At 41.4% G+C, this 16,775-nt stretch overlaps 1 protein-coding gene across 8 annotated transcripts in view; it reads left to right on the top strand.

Moving 5' to 3' along the window:
- Positions 1 to 16,775, top strand: part of THRB (thyroid hormone receptor beta) — a 161,301-nt gene that overhangs the window by 57,811 nt on the left and 86,715 nt on the right. The window contains exon 1 of one of the 8 annotated variants that reach the window (XM_056335709.1): positions 3,764 to 3,784. The exons of 6 other annotated variants lie outside the window; for them this stretch is intronic. The gene's annotated coding sequence lies outside the window, so the exon portion shown is untranslated. Of the gene's footprint in view, positions 1 to 3,763; positions 3,785 to 12,645; positions 12,680 to 16,775 lie in introns of those variants that run through there. One more of the 8 variants, XM_056335707.1, reaches the window with a different exon arrangement.

Here is a 16,775-nt window from a genome sequence, read left to right as displayed (position 1 = left end):
TTGAATGAAAGACAAAAAATCAACTGCAGGATCCTGTTCCAAATGAAACTCCTTGATTTGGCAGTTTTATAAAAAAACAAAAGTCCTAGTGTTTTTCATGAGAAATAATTTCTATGAAAGCATATAAAACCTGTGTCTTTATCAGAACTTAGTTACTTAGTTTAATAGGTGTTGATTTAATGTTTAGTATGCCACGCTTGAGGAAGCCCTAAGGATCTTAGGTTGATTATAAGCATTATGAATGTTAGAAAATATATTGGGAGTTGGGGGGTACTGACTTCTGACATTGTCCTTTATTTGTGAAAGTGCAGAATGAGCCATAATTATATTGTGACTGTAATGAAATGTGTAAGCTGTAACTGTAGAGATGGGAGAAGTTCTCCTTGGAGTTAATATCAAATTTCAGTTGCCTTATTTCTTCTCATGTTTTGACAAGTTCACAGATTTGCATTTGTGGTTCTATAGCAAATACCAGATTTAAAACTCTTTTTCAGCAAAACCACTAATATTGTTACTGCATGTTCACAACAGAGCAAAAATCTTTAAAACTCTCCCATTTCCAGTCTCCACAAAACTCTTTAAAGTTTCATATGAAGTCATATGAAAATATTTTCTTAAAATTGTTTGACAATGCCATTCAAAATGAGATGGTTTGTTATCCTACTTGTTAGTTCAAGTACTGCCAGATAATAATAATTCTTAGACTTGTGATTTTTCATTGATAAATTTATTAATAAATGCAGCTATTTTATTCTCTTACAGTAGCTTTCTAAAGCAATCAATGTATTGCAAGGCAGGCTGCTCAGCTTTTCTCTTTTACCATCATAGTATGCTGCTTTTTTTAATTATTATTAATTATCATATAGAAAAGGACATGAAATTTTATTATACAGCCTTAGTAGGGAAGAGTAAGGAGGAGAGTAAGATAAATTAGCCCTGAAAGCAGAAGGCGACGTGAAGACTAAAATCTCAGTAAAGCTCTTAACTGAACTTTGAAATATTTATGTAGATCAGTAATGATTTTCTCTGAGCACTGTAAAAAAAGAAAATCTGGAATTATTTGCCTAATGTTGAAGCAGATCAGTACTAGAAATATGTCACTGCTATCTGTGGACCATTCAGTGGTCAGTATGTAGCAATCATCTTTCTCTTCAAAGTTTTGGGTTTATTTCAGTTATATCAAAATTTGCTCCTTAAGATCTTCACAAACGCTGAGGAAAGAGGGATTATTTTTCTCTTTTTTTAATGTAGTGGAATTAAAAAGAAAAAAAGCACAACCACTAACATTTTTTAAGTATACTTTTAGAAGAGCTTGCTTAACACATGCTTTTAGCAATGCTTTACCCAAAAGCATCTCTTCCACCTCTCTCATTTTTTGCCAGTGTCCGGCGATAACTATAGCTCAGGGGGTGTCTTCACTTCCTTCCTACCTTCCCTTGGGTTTGGGCTTATTCCTGCCATGAGCGGAGACATCAAAATACTTGTCTACTGAAGTGTTTGTTCTCAAGACCTCTGGAAATCAGTCTTGCCCTGAGACTGAATTGGTCCATTGTTCAACTCAACACTAAATAAACAAAACATCTTCATGCTTAGTAGGGAAGGAAATGTATTTCCATGCTCATGAACTTCTACAGAGAAATCCATTTGCTCAACCTTCAGTGTAACAAGATTGTTGACGCAATCTCTGAATGCTTAACATCGCTGTTTGCCATTACCAGAAGAATTTGGAACACGTGGTAAAGGTCATTGTACCACACTGTATTAAAGCTGTATTTCCCTATAATTCTCTATCTGAATAATCCTGACACTGAACAAGTGAATACCATAGCTCTGTACCATACCGGTGAAATATTTAAACAGTTACAAATGTGAGGAGGGGCTCATCTAACTAGTTTGAGCAGGAGATGACATTATTAGATATTTTGCATGTACACACCCTTCTTAATCATTAAAATTTTCATAAGGGGTTTTTAGATTAGTGCGAGAGCTTGGCTGTAGCGCTGGAGTAACTGACGTTCGAAGCTGAAGAAGGCCTTGACATCTATCTGGCAGTTTATCTGCTGTACACTGTAGAGATGATCTGAATCAAAACTTCTCTCTGTCGGCAAGTTTCAAAAGAATGAGTAAAAGTAATAAAAAAAATCAAGACTGAAAGTTCAAAACTGCTTTCATTTTAAACTGTCACACTTTGAAAGATACCGGAACGTCTATTTAAAACAGCACCAAAGCGTGCATTGATCGAGGCAGGTATCTTGCTAGGCAGAGCCACAGAAAACTTCTGGAAGCATCCTTTCATCTACTGGTGCAGTGTGTGTGGAATCCCCCAGAGATTACAGTCATTAACTACTCCCACGAGACTGCTGATGGAGAAGGATCTTCAACACCAAATCTGAATCAGAAAGCATGCCTTGATTGATTGTAGTCTCACGTTTGGGACTCTACCTACCATCTTGATTCAGCTGCCAACACACTGATGCCCAGTGATACTTGAGATGTTGCAGAGGGTGTCCCACTTGGCTGCCAGCAGTGGCTCTAGAAGGGTGTCCTCTGTGCGACACACGCCCTAATATTGAGGTGGTGCCTCGAAACAGGCAGCGGAGTACGGTAAACCTTGTGTTATTTAAATTCATCTGAGAATTTGTTTGGGTTTTTTTTTTCTTTTTTTTACACTTTTTTCCTTTTGCCTTTGACTTTTTCCTCTATTATAAATACGACTTAAATGTTTATGTAAAAGAGGACCAGACTGACAGCAGAGATACCGGCCAGTTCTCACAAGGAAAGAAATGTTAGTCTTGGTCTTCATCTGGTGTAGTAATGGCCAAATGACCAAAACATAGTATTTTTTCTTTAGTCTTTTTGACATGGAGATTAGCAAATTAAAAAATGTCTTCTACTTTGGCTGGTGATCTCCTCATTATAAAATTAAAAGCTTCTTAGGGCAGTTCAATAAAGCTTGCAATGTGTTTCCTCTTGGATGAGAGCCAGAGGATTCCAGCATGGTCGTTCTGGCACAGCTGGTGTGTTTTATAGAACAGGTGTCTACATGTATGTAATAAATCTGGTTCTGCTGATAAATCTGAACAGATAATTTCAAAGTATGTGTTACAGTTAACAAGGCTGATAATTTTCCATGTCAACAAAACAAAATATGAGCAGCATTTCTGTAATGTGTAATGTACAGTAATTTTGTAATGTAATGGTTCCATTGTGTGAGCCATTTTAAAATTCCTGTTCAAGATGTTCTTGATCCAGATGCTCATATATTTTCTTTTATTACTGTCTTTCAGTTAAAACCTGCAAAACTAATTCTCTTTTTGCTTACAGTGGTATCAGCCATCAGGTTAACCAGCAACAGTCCATGCCAAAGGGTATAAAATTAATGAGGAGACAGAGAACTGAACCATACACATTAAAAATATATGTAGTAAACTAAAATAATCAGTAGGGTTGCATTACCGAAGAGTTGCTTTTCCAGGTGATGTTCCAGTCTGTTTGTTGAAATCAGGAAAGCTTTTTAATCCTACCCATATCGCTTACATCAGACTGTTGCTAGTTAAGTTACTAAGATTTAGCAGTGTCTCAGGTGTTCTGGAAATCTTAGAGAAACAGACTGGCTGTTGTATTGCAGTGAATTTTTATCACTAGCACTGTGAGTTTTTGAGGGTTTTTTACGCTTTTTTTTAACAAATTTTTAAATTCTCAGTTCTTATTTCAGATTAATGCTCCATAGGATTGACATAATTATCACCATATTCATTGGGAGTCCTGTGACCTCCAGAGAAAGGTAGAGGATCTTCAGTGTTTTCTAAAGCTCACAAACTGCTGAAAAAAAAAATAAGCTGAAATGCTATAACCTCCATGATTACCCTTATTGAATTAAAAAATGAGGCTTTACAAGGAGATAGTTATATTGCATTTAGTAGTTAGTAAAAGTTCTTCTAAGACCTGAAGGATATGCTGTAGTTTGGACTCTGTTCCTGAAGTGCCTGAGGCTTTCCAAGGGTTGCCTCCAACTGTGGGAAGAATTAGCAGCTGTGAGCAAAAATTTCAGAGATGCAGGGGGAAGCGCTACAGAAGGTCCTGTATTCTCCATTGATTTGAGGTTTTCCTTAAAGGCATCCAGCCTGGATACCTATAAGGAAAGTGTGCTGAAGTTGAAGGTTGGTTAGTCAGGATCTGTAGATGAGTATCTGTATAGTATAACTATATCTGTATAGTATATCTGTATTGAATCTGTATATTTAGGATCTATGTACGAGTGGATTATTTAAGGGATGTGGCCAGCATAACATGTTAAATGATAATGCAATCCCTCGTTCCTTTAAATGCTCTATGTGGAAAAGTCCAACATGCCTAAGAGGCCACCTGGATGTGAGTTGATAAATAGGATCGTAGCAGGCTCTTTTCCCTCTCTGGGATGGTTTCTCTTTGTACGCGAACCCTGAGAAGACTTACCCTAAATGTCTGTGCGCCCCGGTGCGCGCACATTGCTCCTGCTGCCTCCCAATGTGGTGATGCAAGTCGAGGCGGACTTAAAAGAAACACTATGTCTGTGTGGCTGGGTTCGGACAAAATGGCCTTTATTGTTTATACAAACTATTTATATATCTGAGACAGTACAGGCATTAGACCCTGATAGGTTTTTGTGTCCTTCTTCTTTGCTTGCTATTTGCTGTTGCCGTAGGTGCCCGTATGCTGCGGTTCTAAGTTCCGGTTCTTCACATCCTGTTTACATACCTGACAATTTGTGGCCGTCTTAAAGGTACACGGCTAAGTCTTTGAGGTCAACTAACTTGTCTGCAGACCCGCTGCAGATCCCAACATCCCGTCCTCCTGCTCAGGATACCCAGCCAGAGCTAAAGGCAGCTTAGGTGAATTAACAGCTTTTTCACTTCATTTTCAGACTATTTTGATCATCCTAAGTTTAGGAGTGTAAATTCCCCATGGGGTCTGTCTGAGTTGCCGGATGAGAGTGCGGGGGGTTGTTCAGTGCACTGTCTGAAAAAGGAGATACATGGAATCTCTTCAAACTGGGAATACCATTTCAAGCAGAGCACTTCCTTTATGTGTCCTGATGCAACGATGGCCAACGATGGAATCTAGTTCTCTTAGCTGTGTATTGTGGGGAGTCTGCAGATCTAAATTCAGACATCTAAAGAGCATTCAGATCTGTAGATAAAAGGCTGGATGCACGTGCAAAACACTGAGAACAATTTGTGCATTGTGCTTAGATTCAGCTGTAATTACATTTTGTGACCAAGAGGAGGGAAGGAAGTGTAATTTACAGTGTTGGAATTTGTGATGTTTCTCGTGAGTTTTGGCACTGCAACAGTATTGGGGCTCTTTTATTGTGCACTGCAAATCTCCCCTAGATGACAGTAATAAGGATGAAAGCAAGAAAATCATGATAACAATGATAACAGTACTTACAAGGCATTTATACGACTTGCAAGACAGTTGTGTGATAATCCATTCTAGATCAAATGATGATACACAGTAAATAAACACCACAAAGAAAAAAGCATTAGGATGCCTACACTTGGGTGAAAATAACAGTGAAATACCCTTTCTGTGATACTGTATTTTCCTTGATTGTCATATGTATAAACTGAAAATAATTGCACCTGAATCAGTGAAATTATATTACAGCTCAACAAGAGATGGGGATTAACTCCTGCTACTTGTTTACTGGAGACCTGAAAAGTTCCAGTACCCATTTTTAAGGCAGTGTATGTTGTGATCTCACCACGCCTGACATGAATTTGAGTAGTTAAGACATGGAAATTGTTAGCTGGTGGTACAAATCCATGAGGAGCGGCCGATACCTAAGCGGCTGCGCTGCCCTCAGCGAGGCCTGGGCAGGCTGGAGAGCCGGAGGGAAGGGACCTCATGGGGTCCCACAGGGGCCAGCGCGGGGTCCTGCCCTGGGGAGGGACAGCCCCTGCACCGGCACAGGCTGGGGGTGGGCTGCTGGGGGGCAGCTCTGCGGGGAAGGGCCGGGCGGTGCTGGGGGACAGCCGGTTGCCCGCGGGCCAGCGGTGGCCCTGTGGCCGAGAAGGCGGGTGGGAGCCTGGGGCGCGTTAGGGGCAGCGTGGCCAGCGGGTGCAGGGAGCTGATCCTGCCCCTCTGCTCGGGCTGGTGAGGCCCATCGGGAGTGCTGGGCCCAGCGCTGGGCTCCCCAGTCACGGGAGACGGGGAGCTGCTGGGGAGGGCCCAGCGGGGGCTGCGGAGCTGGTGAGGGGCCTGGAGCACCTCCCTGGTGAGGAGAGGCTGGCAGAGCTGGGGCTGTGTAGCTGGAGAAGGCCGAGGGGGGTCTCACCCGTGCGTACCAACACCTTAAGGGTGGGTGGCAGGAGGACGGGGCCGGGCTCCTTCCAGTGGTGCCCAGCGACAGGACCAGGGGCAACGGGCACAAACTGCAACACGGGAAGTTCCAGCTGAATATGAGGAAAAAGCTCTTTACTTGGAGGGTGGCGGAGCCCTGGCACAGGCTGCCCAGGGGGGCTGTGGAGTCTCCTTCTCTGGAGACATTCAAACCCACCCGGGCGCGATGCTGTGCAGCCTGCTCTGGGTGAGCCTGCTTCAGCAGGGGCTTGGGCTAGGTGATCTCCAGAGGTGCCTTCCAGCCCCGACCAACCTGTGCCTCTGTGGTTTGTCATAGTTATATGTTTGCATGCACGGGATGATTTAGACTTTTCTATATGAAATACGTGTAAATCAAATAATATACAAGTTTGTGTATATGTTCTTGGGTTTTTTTGTGAAATCCAAAGTACCAAGTTATAAACCTATTGAAATATTTTTTTCATGCAGAATTAATGTTAAACTCTGTACTTACTACCAAGTCAACACATAAAATAAATGGATCCCTTCTACAAACATTCTGCTTACCATTTCTATTCTCAGAAAAGTTTGAGTTTTTATTGCCTCTGTCAGCCAATGTGTAACGACCCAGCATTTCCACTGCTGAAGAAAATTGATTTGTTGTGCAAAAACTGATACTAATTAAGCTGTTTTCCGTGTCCAGTCAGTGTAGTGCTGATGTGGGGGTAGGTGACCAAGTCTTAGGTGCCTGAACTTCTTGAAGTAAATCTCAAGAGTGTGCATAGGGTACATCAGAACGTGGCTGCAGTATGCCGTGGATGTTATGCTTGTAGTATCTTGGGCTGTATTTGAATAAAAATATTGGAGGCTTTATCCCTTACAGACTGAAAATGAGTGGAATGAATGAAGAATTGGACCAGAGTTGAATTAATTGTTCCAACACCAGCTTTCAAGTGAGGCTGGATTGAAATTACTCTGCTTCTGATTTAGAAATGGAAGAGTTTTTAGAAAGCAAAACTAAACAGTAACAGAGGATCGAAAGTTACCATCTGGTTCATGGAGAACAATCCTATGCTTTTGGCAACATCTGCTGCATATATTCTCTATAGTAACGTGACCAATTTAAAATAGTTTGTCACCATATATTAATGTCTGGTGCTTGCACAGGTACAGCCTTTGGGCTGCACGTATGTGGCATCTGTAAAACAATGACAGACAGCAAATATGACACAGACCAGATTAATGAAGGAACAAAAGAGGTTTTATTGATGATATCTCTAGTATTCAGAAAGAATTACACCTTTTTTGTCACTGTGAAATACGTGCAATACTAGCAAGACCCTTCACACTAGGCTTGCCTTGTGATTTTTTTCAGTGATGATGCACGCTCTTTTATACCAGAAGGGAAAGAAGCTAATTAAGTCCTTTACAAATACACGTGAAACACACAATAAATAAAATCTTGCAAGAGTGCTGCTTAAGGTTATAGTGTTCATCTATCAGGCTTGGAACAGAATTCCAATTAGAATCTCAGCGCGATGAGTGGTTTATGTTAAGTGTGTAGTACAGGCATCATAATAGTTTTCCTTCTCTTGATATATTGGTGATTTACTGAATAGTGGCGTGAGGTACGGATTGGTTTTATGGCTGTCTAAGAACATGGTATAGTGTTAATGCTCCATGTTCTTCAGACTGAAATGGTTAGGATGCCTGCTGTGTTTTAATGAGGTCTAGCACTATATTTAAATTTGTTTTACCATACTGATTCATCGACTTTTCATAACCATATTTGAATTGTCTCAGATATCCTCCTATCGCAAAAAATCTAGCCTGTGTTACAGTCCCTCAGACACCAAGTCCTGACAGCTATGTGTCCTGTACGATCGTCTGTGCTTTTATTCTCTGGTAGAAAGTGTAACTAAAGAACAGTGATTTAGCTTTTGGGTTGATACACACTTCAAACTTACTACAATACTCTTCTCTCTTCATCTGCTGCTGTCGTCTTATCCAAGTATTATAAATATCTCTTATTTCTCTCCAGTTAACTTTCTAGCTCTCTGAGTTGGAATGCTGTGTCCATTAGCCATATAAAAACTTGTTGTCTAGGAGGGGAAAGAAGAGTTATTTCTCTTAGCCTAGTGTGGGAATTTGGAGAGACAGACTGTAATTAATTATCAAGCTTGAATTTTGGCCAAGGCTCTGTTAGACTGAGAGTTACAGTTCATGAATTTCTTTCATTCTTGTGATGATAGGAGGAGCAGGAGGGAGACAAGAGAGTGGGATTTCATGCTAACGTAGAGAGCTTGGACTCTTGCTGTGGCAACGTGTTTCAGTTGTCACAATTTTAAGCTGTGCTGCTTTATGTGGCTGTGGCAGGAGGATGGGGGGTAAAAATGATAGCAGAGCTTCATATGACATTATTTGCAGGGGAAAAAATGGTTAATTATACATAAATCAAGCTCACAAAAAACAAACGGAGCATGAAAGAGCTACAGTGCATGCCCTCTGCCTTTCAGACCGTTTCCAATTCACTTGGTGCTTTGTGTTGCTTTTCTGAGGCAATTCTTTTCACTTTATGTGCATCAACACACATTTTGTCATAATTTGTTGATGGTAACTTTTGGGCAGATCTAGCAAGTCTCTAGTAGGCTGTTTAGCAATTAGATGAAATATAAATTAAGAAGTTGCAGTATGAGTAATATTATAAATATATTTTGATTCCTCTGCTAGCTCTAGAGTTATTTTTTGTAGGGAAGAAGTAATGACAGTGGCAAGTATTAAAACTGATGCATCCAGAATTGGGGGGGGGGGGGGGGGGGGGGGGGGAAGGGAACCTATGTATCCATCCACCAAGGCCACTCTTCTGCCACGTTATTGGGAGCTTATGCCACATGAGCCAGCACTAATGGGAATAGTTTTATTCAATGGAGAAATAGGACTAGAGAGAAGATCTTTGATGAATACATTTCTTCTGTAGTTTCAGTTGTGTTCCTCTTCGTGACCAAAATTTTTCAATGTTACCTAATAATTCACATTTAAATGATGGAAGAAAATTATTCAGGGTCCTAACTTTTATGAATTTCTTGGGTTTATATATATGTCTTCTTAAATGCATGGTATGCAAAGTCCTAATACGTTTCTGTTCTTAAGTAATAAGAGAATTAGATCTGGTTTTCTTCTGTCTTTAAGGAAATGCTTGCATCTGAAAAGGTTATAGCATTGTGCTGTGTAATGGTTCTGCCGTCCTTGTAAAACAAGATGTACTTTGTCCTGTTAAAATTAGAACTACTTAAGAGACACAGCAATTATTATGAAATTGCAAATCATCTCTCTCCTGGGAGAAGGTGATTTTCTTCGCTGAAGGAAAGTTGGCATTAATAAGCACATAATCAGTGAAAATAGTGTTGTCATAATGGGTATTGAAGTTTATGTCTGTGGGAATAAATGATATTGTAGGGGGTAGGAAAAAAAGCAGGGTCCAGCTGCACAGTCAGCATTCCTTTTCATCTTCTGCCTTTTTGACTAATCCATGGTATAACCAGCTAGTTGTGGAAAGTGGGATTCAGTGCTGAAAGGAGAACATGTGAATGACCTAGGAAATGAGCTGAAGAGTGGACCACCCCCCCCCCCCCGTAATCAGTTATTTAAATTATTGCATTTCTATGTCTATTTTTATAGTATAATTTCTGGGTAAAACCTTGAACAGCCAGTCACAGAAAGTTTTCTGCCTTATTTAGTTCCATTTCGACTCCAGACCATGATGTAGTTGCATGCGCAATGCCCACTCAGTATTGAGCAACCAACACAAGAAAGGTAAATGATTAACCAACGCTTACGGTTCCTTTCTGGCTGTTGCTCAAAAATCACTGCAGAAATCATTGAAGACCTTCAGAAATTCTTGTGTGCTGAGGCCGAGTACCTGTCCCCGTCGCCTGCCTGCAGAGGACAGCGGTTCAGGACTTCCCTGTCTTTGCCGCTGCCTTCTGGCAGGGTGACCTTAGGTGCACCAGCGTGTTGCAGCCGTGGTGGAGCAAACACGCTGGAGCTGGGTCAGAGCTGTGGCTGCTCGGAAGGCAGGGGATCTTGCCCACACCAACTCTGTGCTGCTGCTGCTGCGGCTGGGTAGTAGGTGGCTAAGGAGGTGTGTGCTGGGTTACACAGTAGCTATGGAGTAAACACAGTGTTTGTCTTTCCAGAGGGTTTTGTTTAATGTTTTGTTCTCGGTCCTGATTGGTAGCTCCAGTGTCCTTTCCCTGGGACTGCTGAAATGATGTTTATAGCTGGATTTGTTAGGAAACAGGGAAGATTTTCAAAGGCATAGATTTCCTTAAAAATCTCAGTAAGAGCTGTCTGCCTGATTGCCATTTGTGGTACTTCAAATAGTCTTTCTCATATTTTCTATATAGGTTTCTAATCATGGAAACAGGGGCATAAGTTTATACACCTTTTAAAAAGAGGTGTCTTCTCCTGATGAATAGGGGTTTATTTCTGAACGACAGTTATGGGGATACGTACAGTCTGAATAACAGGATACCTGCAGGAGGGTGTCAAAATATTTAGGAGCAACATGTTGTAGTTGGTATCTGAGAACATTAGCTTCATGTTGACAATTTCTGAGTTACTATATTATGCTATCATTTTAAGTGCATTTTATTCTGATGTAAGTACTGTGCACACACAGCACACACAGTTTGCAAAGTCAAGCGCTGTACCCCACCAGTGACCCTGTCTGGCTGTTTCTTTTCATCATAAACTCATTATCCAAGTCACTTCTGTCAGCTCATTAAATCCTTTTCTTTTTAACCTCTTCTTCAGGGGATCCTACTCTGTTCTCTGCAGAAGTGGTCTGTATGGGCCAGGTATACGTTCTTTCTCCTGTTTTCAGCAGGTTTTCCTCCCAGGGGCGTGCGTCAGCCTGGTCCTGCTCTCAGCGCTGCCTGACCTGCATCCCGGGCTGCAGCAGGGGCAGCAGCAGTGGCAGGGAAGGCATCTCACCTTCCTCTCCTCGTGTGAGGATGGAACTTGCAGTGTTACCTGGCATTAAACCCCATATCCAGCGCCTCCCACAATTTTGCAGAGGTTGGTATGTCGTCAGGTATGAACTGGTTTTAACTGGCCTGGCAAAAGCAACTTCCCTGACTAAAATGCACCTTCTGCCTGTTTAAAACAAGAAGGATATTTGAATTCTTGAAGGAGGAGTTACCAAATATGTTTTCTCATTGTAAAACAATGTCTTTTTTTCCTGGCTTTTATCTTGGAAATCACTGAACGGTTTTGGCTGGTGCAAGAAAAAAAATAGCCTGAGGCATACATCCAACATGGGAAGTTTGAGCCTGGACAATTAGTCTGGCAAAATTATAAGTAAGTGAAAATCGGATCTTACAGGAAGTATTGGATAATTCTTAGTAACAGGCTCTGTGACAGTTCCCACCTATGTGTATTGAATTTGCTAGAACACTTTCTTTTCAACATGCATGCAACTTGCACACACTCTTATCCAGTGTATTCTGCTGAAATGCATATCACTTAATTAAATAATCCACTTAATGTGCCTAAGAATCACTCTATCTTAATATGACTGCAGCTAATCACATGTGTTGTTAAACCTGTTAATTGCTTATCATGTATTTGCCTAGTTTGAGTTTTATAACAGCAAATGGAGGACCAAATGCTCAGTGTCCTTTATAACTATTACTACTAGACATATTAGACTAATTGTAAAATTTTTGTCCATCCTCAAAAATGTACACTAAATTTATCATATAAAGGTCAGTAATTGAAATACTGTTGTGACGTAGAAAGCTGTCTTGCTATCAATGATTCAGGAAAACAATAACTTGGTGGAAAGCCTTTAGTCTTCATTCTTCTAATGCATAAATTTGGCTATTTCCATATTGAGTTTTTCACAGTGGGAGTCAGAGGAAGGCTTTGGCTGGATGTTCTCTACCGCTAGTTAAGAGCCTTTGTTGTGTTTTCATTACGTTTGCCTCACATAATCACTCGCTGTTAATTTCAGAAAGTCTTTGATATTTCTCTTTGTGTGCATCCCATAAACAATAGCCTGATCCAAAATGAAACGTGAATTACTGCCTTCTGACCTTACATACAGCTTTTCCTTGTGGAAAAGAGCATATGAATCCAGATGTTAACTGCATCTTGAGCACAGATAACTTCCTTCTGTGTACAGTGCCCACATTCCTAGGCAAGGTCAATGATCTGGTCAAGTGAGGCTTTTTTGTTTGTATGACTTCTCTTGGCCCTATTCCTTTTAACCATTTTTTTTCCTATATTCAGGTATGCTTCCCGAACCAGCTCAGTCTTTGTGGAGAGGTCGTGGTATTTACCGTGGCCGCAGGTTGGTGGTGCATTGCATCTAGCCTTAGTACTCCTAGGACCAGATCGAAAATGCCAGGGTGCTATGGCAAAAGCAGCAGTAAGCATGAACACCTTTCCTTCAGCTTGTTTCTTCTGATGGGTTCATGTTGTGTTCATGGGACAAGTCTCGTGTCAGGGGTGCTGGGGCAGGAAGGCTGAAACTTCCCAGGGAAATGTGGAGATGGAAGGTGGTGTGCAGAGAACACTGCCTTAAAGCTTATAATTTCCAGAGGAGCTGTCTGCAGGAATGCCGTAAGCGTGGAGGAATGATACCTCAGAAGATCACTCTGGTTGCACCCTGGGATGTATACCAATTTATGGGAGGAGTCTTCTCACAATGGAAAAGGTAGAACTCTATATTGAGCAACCTAACTGAACCCGGAAATCCTTGCCCAGTTTGATTTGGGTAAAGGAACCTCTGCTACTAAGTTCTGTGCTACTTAGTATCTATATAGTAGATACTTGCTGCTGAGGGCACACAGAAGGGAAAGGATTAAAAGAAAAAAAAGTAAGCCAAGCATTTGGAAATTCAGTATGTGTGCACAGCACAAGTGATCAAAGCCTGCTAGAGACCCCTTGTGAGAAGAGGTGTGCAGTTAAAATGGTAATTTATTGTTTGGGCAGGTTCTTTGGGAAGGAGGAAGGTGACTGAATCTTCAGGTGATCATGGTGAGAGTGGTGGTGGTTACTCTTCTGGTTCTGCTCATTGTCCTGGCTCAGCCAGTTTTTCCACTGCTAGTCTTCAAGGTGGGCAGAGCCGAGAATGATTTTGCCCCAGTATGATGGCACCATGCCTTGCAGTCAATTCTAGTGTAAGAGGAAATGGTAGAAGAAAGAACAAGAAGGAGGCAGTGATGGGTCGGGGAGAGAAGAAGAGAGAATACAGTGGTACTGTCCTGTTTTGTGGGAGCAAAGGCTTGTACATTAGGGGAAAAGCTGGGTCTCGTGTCCATTGAGATCTGCACCACACATCCTGATCATGGCCAGTGACCTCAGGCATGTGCAGGTCTGGTATCACAGTGGTTAATGTTTGCCAGCGAAGGACTGATGCTGGAAGAAAGTGAAGGCTGACTATTTTTGGCAGAGAATCCCCACTCTTTGCAGAGTCACTTGCAGACTTGTGAAGACCATGAATCTTACGGTCTTTTCTGTTGCAAGGCTTTGAAGGTAGATGGCAGATGGGTTAAGTTCATCTTCTGGTTATTTCGTTCCTCAGCTAAACCTGCTTTCTATTTGTGCCTGTGTGAGCTCACTCATTTGCATTCCTGTACTGTGCTCTCTCTTTCTTATTTCTGTTTTTCCTGGACTGTCTTATTATAGAGTTCCCCAAACCCAGTATCCTGCTAAGACACAGTGGAGTGGTGATACCTGTTCCATGCACAGGCTGATGGGAATGCCCGCGCTCCTGTGGGAAGCGTCGCGACCATCTGTGTCAGCGATTTAAGTCTAGGCTGAATCCTCTGTTGCTGCAGGTGCTCTCAGATGGATGCAGGGTTGTCAGGATGTCTTATCTGAACTAGGACTTCATCTGCAACTCAGCCTTTCTGAGCCAGGGAAGGGCATGCTAACAGGAACCGAATGGGCTGCTCTTTCCCAGCAGTGCAACCCAGCTCTGCCCAGGACGTGCCAAAGCTTCATAAACTTCTCATGCCTGCTGTTAACACAGTTCTGGGATGGCAGTGGTTGATATTTCTGTTTAGAGCGATGGGTTTTTAGGTTCCTTTAATAGTTCTGCATCTAGCAGTCCTTACAGTATACTGCAAATATATATGAAACTTTCCGGTTTTCCCCACAGCTCTGCAGTAAAGGTAGAACTGGTGGCCCCAAGAGATAGAGCATTTTCCTGTAAATTCTTTGCCCCATCTGTTTTCAAGTTAACTGATGATGAAGGAGAGGGAGGATGAAGGGGAAGAATAGTATAATAAAATTCCTCTGTTGCATCACTTACAATTCTCAAAGAATGTTTGTAAAAATCAATGTTGCTTCTCTTTAAGCTGCTGGGGGGCACAAGTATTTAGTCAATTAAATCCTTGGGTTTGGATATATTTTTTTTTCCAGCAAGGCTTCTTGAATATCTTTGTTCTGTTACATGTGCCTGGTGTCATTTTACTAGCTAAAATAGTGGGACAAGTTTTGTGTATATTAGGTATATACTAGATAAGCAATAATGGGAAAAATGAAAGCATGGTTCAGATTAGGAATTAGAAGTTGATGTAATCTGAATGTGAGCCACATGAGTCTGAATTGTCTGACTAGTTTAGATCATGCAGTTGGGAAAATAGTGGAAAGGAGCCCTAAGTACAGATGACCTCCCAGATGCTACATTTGGTTATTTTGGATAAAGCAGAATGTTACCTGAAATTCTGTATTTCTTTTTGTGATCGCCCTTTCCAGTCACAGGAGGGCAATCAAGGTAAAATAGGATCTGTGAGCTGCCATTTTCCATGCTAGCTCTGAAAAAGTTATTCTGGTAATTTGTTCTTGAGCAGGTAAATGTGGCTGTTCTTATTGTAGTCCTAATTTTCATTTTGAATAGAGCTATCAATCTGGCAAGCTGTACTTGACACCCAACAACTGGTGGGATATCTATAGACCAGATAGGAATAATTTTGTCTAAAGATACTAGCTCCTTTAATAACAAGTCATCCCTTCTTCTCAGTGTAGTTTATCCCACTGCTTTTCTCTTCTTTTCTGACTCCACTGAGGGCTGGTATCCCGAGAAGACCTCCACTCCTTGTGCTTCGTGCCTGACCTCCCAACAGTAGCACTTGTTTACCTAGAGAGGCAATTGTTTTCTGGAGAGCATCCAGCTGATAACTTACTTTTTCATTAGACCCCTTTTTCCTGTTAGTTATCTCCTGTTAGTTGATCTGTGTCATTTGATAAAACTAATTAGGTAATAAAAGACTGCTTCTGAACTCCTCCCTTTAATTTTGGCATGGTGAAATGTACTTCTTGGCACCTTGCTCTTTCCTCATAAAGGCAGCCTTCAGTTGACAAACAACATTAATCCAAAAGTAAACAATCCAGTTCACGCATCCTCTCTTGATATATCCTGGTGCCAGAACGAAATAGTTCCTAACAAATTATTTGTACCAAAGATAGTGACATAACCCTGGCTCTGTTTTAGAGTTTTGCAAATGTTTGCAGAGCATCTCAAGAGGCCAGGCTAAAAATACTCAATGAAACCATTCAGCATTCTGCTAAAAGCATTTTGTTTCCTAGGACTTACCTCTGTTCTGAAAATGCTGCCCCACAGCTGCATTGCATTTATTAGAAGGTGATGCAGGTTTAAGGTAGGAACATCATGTTTTGTATTTAATTTTAAAATATAGCCTAATTTCCAGGTTTGCTTTTTAGATTATGTGCTTGTTTTGTTAAAAAGAAATCTCTGTGGAAGAAAAGTTTATTATTAGCTTCAAGCTGAAGTAGCCTTCTTTATCCTTCATGAAAGTTTTCAGTGTGAAGGTCTGAGATGTGATGATATGCAGCTTTTCCAAGACAAATAGCAGAAAAAATTCTATATGGCCAATGGCCTCCGCTACATCCTAATGAGGTAGAAATTGCCTGAGGATGCTGGTGGATTTTTTTTTTTCTTGATTGCTGCACGTGTGCATCGCAAGAGAAGGAAGGTCTCAAAGCTTCCTTTGAGAAGAATATGGAATATGCTCTGCTCAGATGTGAGATCTGTAGAAATCACTGTGGTCATCTTCTGTTTGTGGTGCTCCAGAACCTGGAGAAGAAATACATCTGGGATCCTCAAGGACTCTCAAGGTCTGAATACCCAGCCCACCAGAAGGCAAAGGGAAACAATTTTCCAGGTTTCAGGTGTTTTAGGGATAGCAATCAGGTCATGGAGGGATGACTGAAGGTATGCATCTAGCTTGGCTGATGCTACACGTGGCCTACCCAGACTCATATGGGGTCCAGAGCAGCTGGTGGAGGCCAGGCAGGACAACTGAGGTCATGTGTGGGCAACTGAACTGAGCTCTTACATAGTCTTGGTCTCTTATTTCAGCACGGTTTCAACCTAGAGAAAATCTATGAAAGGCCAGCAGAAGGTTCTCTCAGAATCT

Source organism: Falco biarmicus, chromosome 4, assembly GCF_023638135.1.
Source record: "Falco biarmicus isolate bFalBia1 chromosome 4, bFalBia1.pri, whole genome shotgun sequence".
NCBI lineage: Eukaryota > Metazoa > Chordata > Aves > Falconiformes > Falconidae > Falco > Falco biarmicus.
The sequence above is the reverse complement of the archived record's forward strand: the minus strand, read 5'-3'. Positions and strand labels throughout refer to the sequence as shown.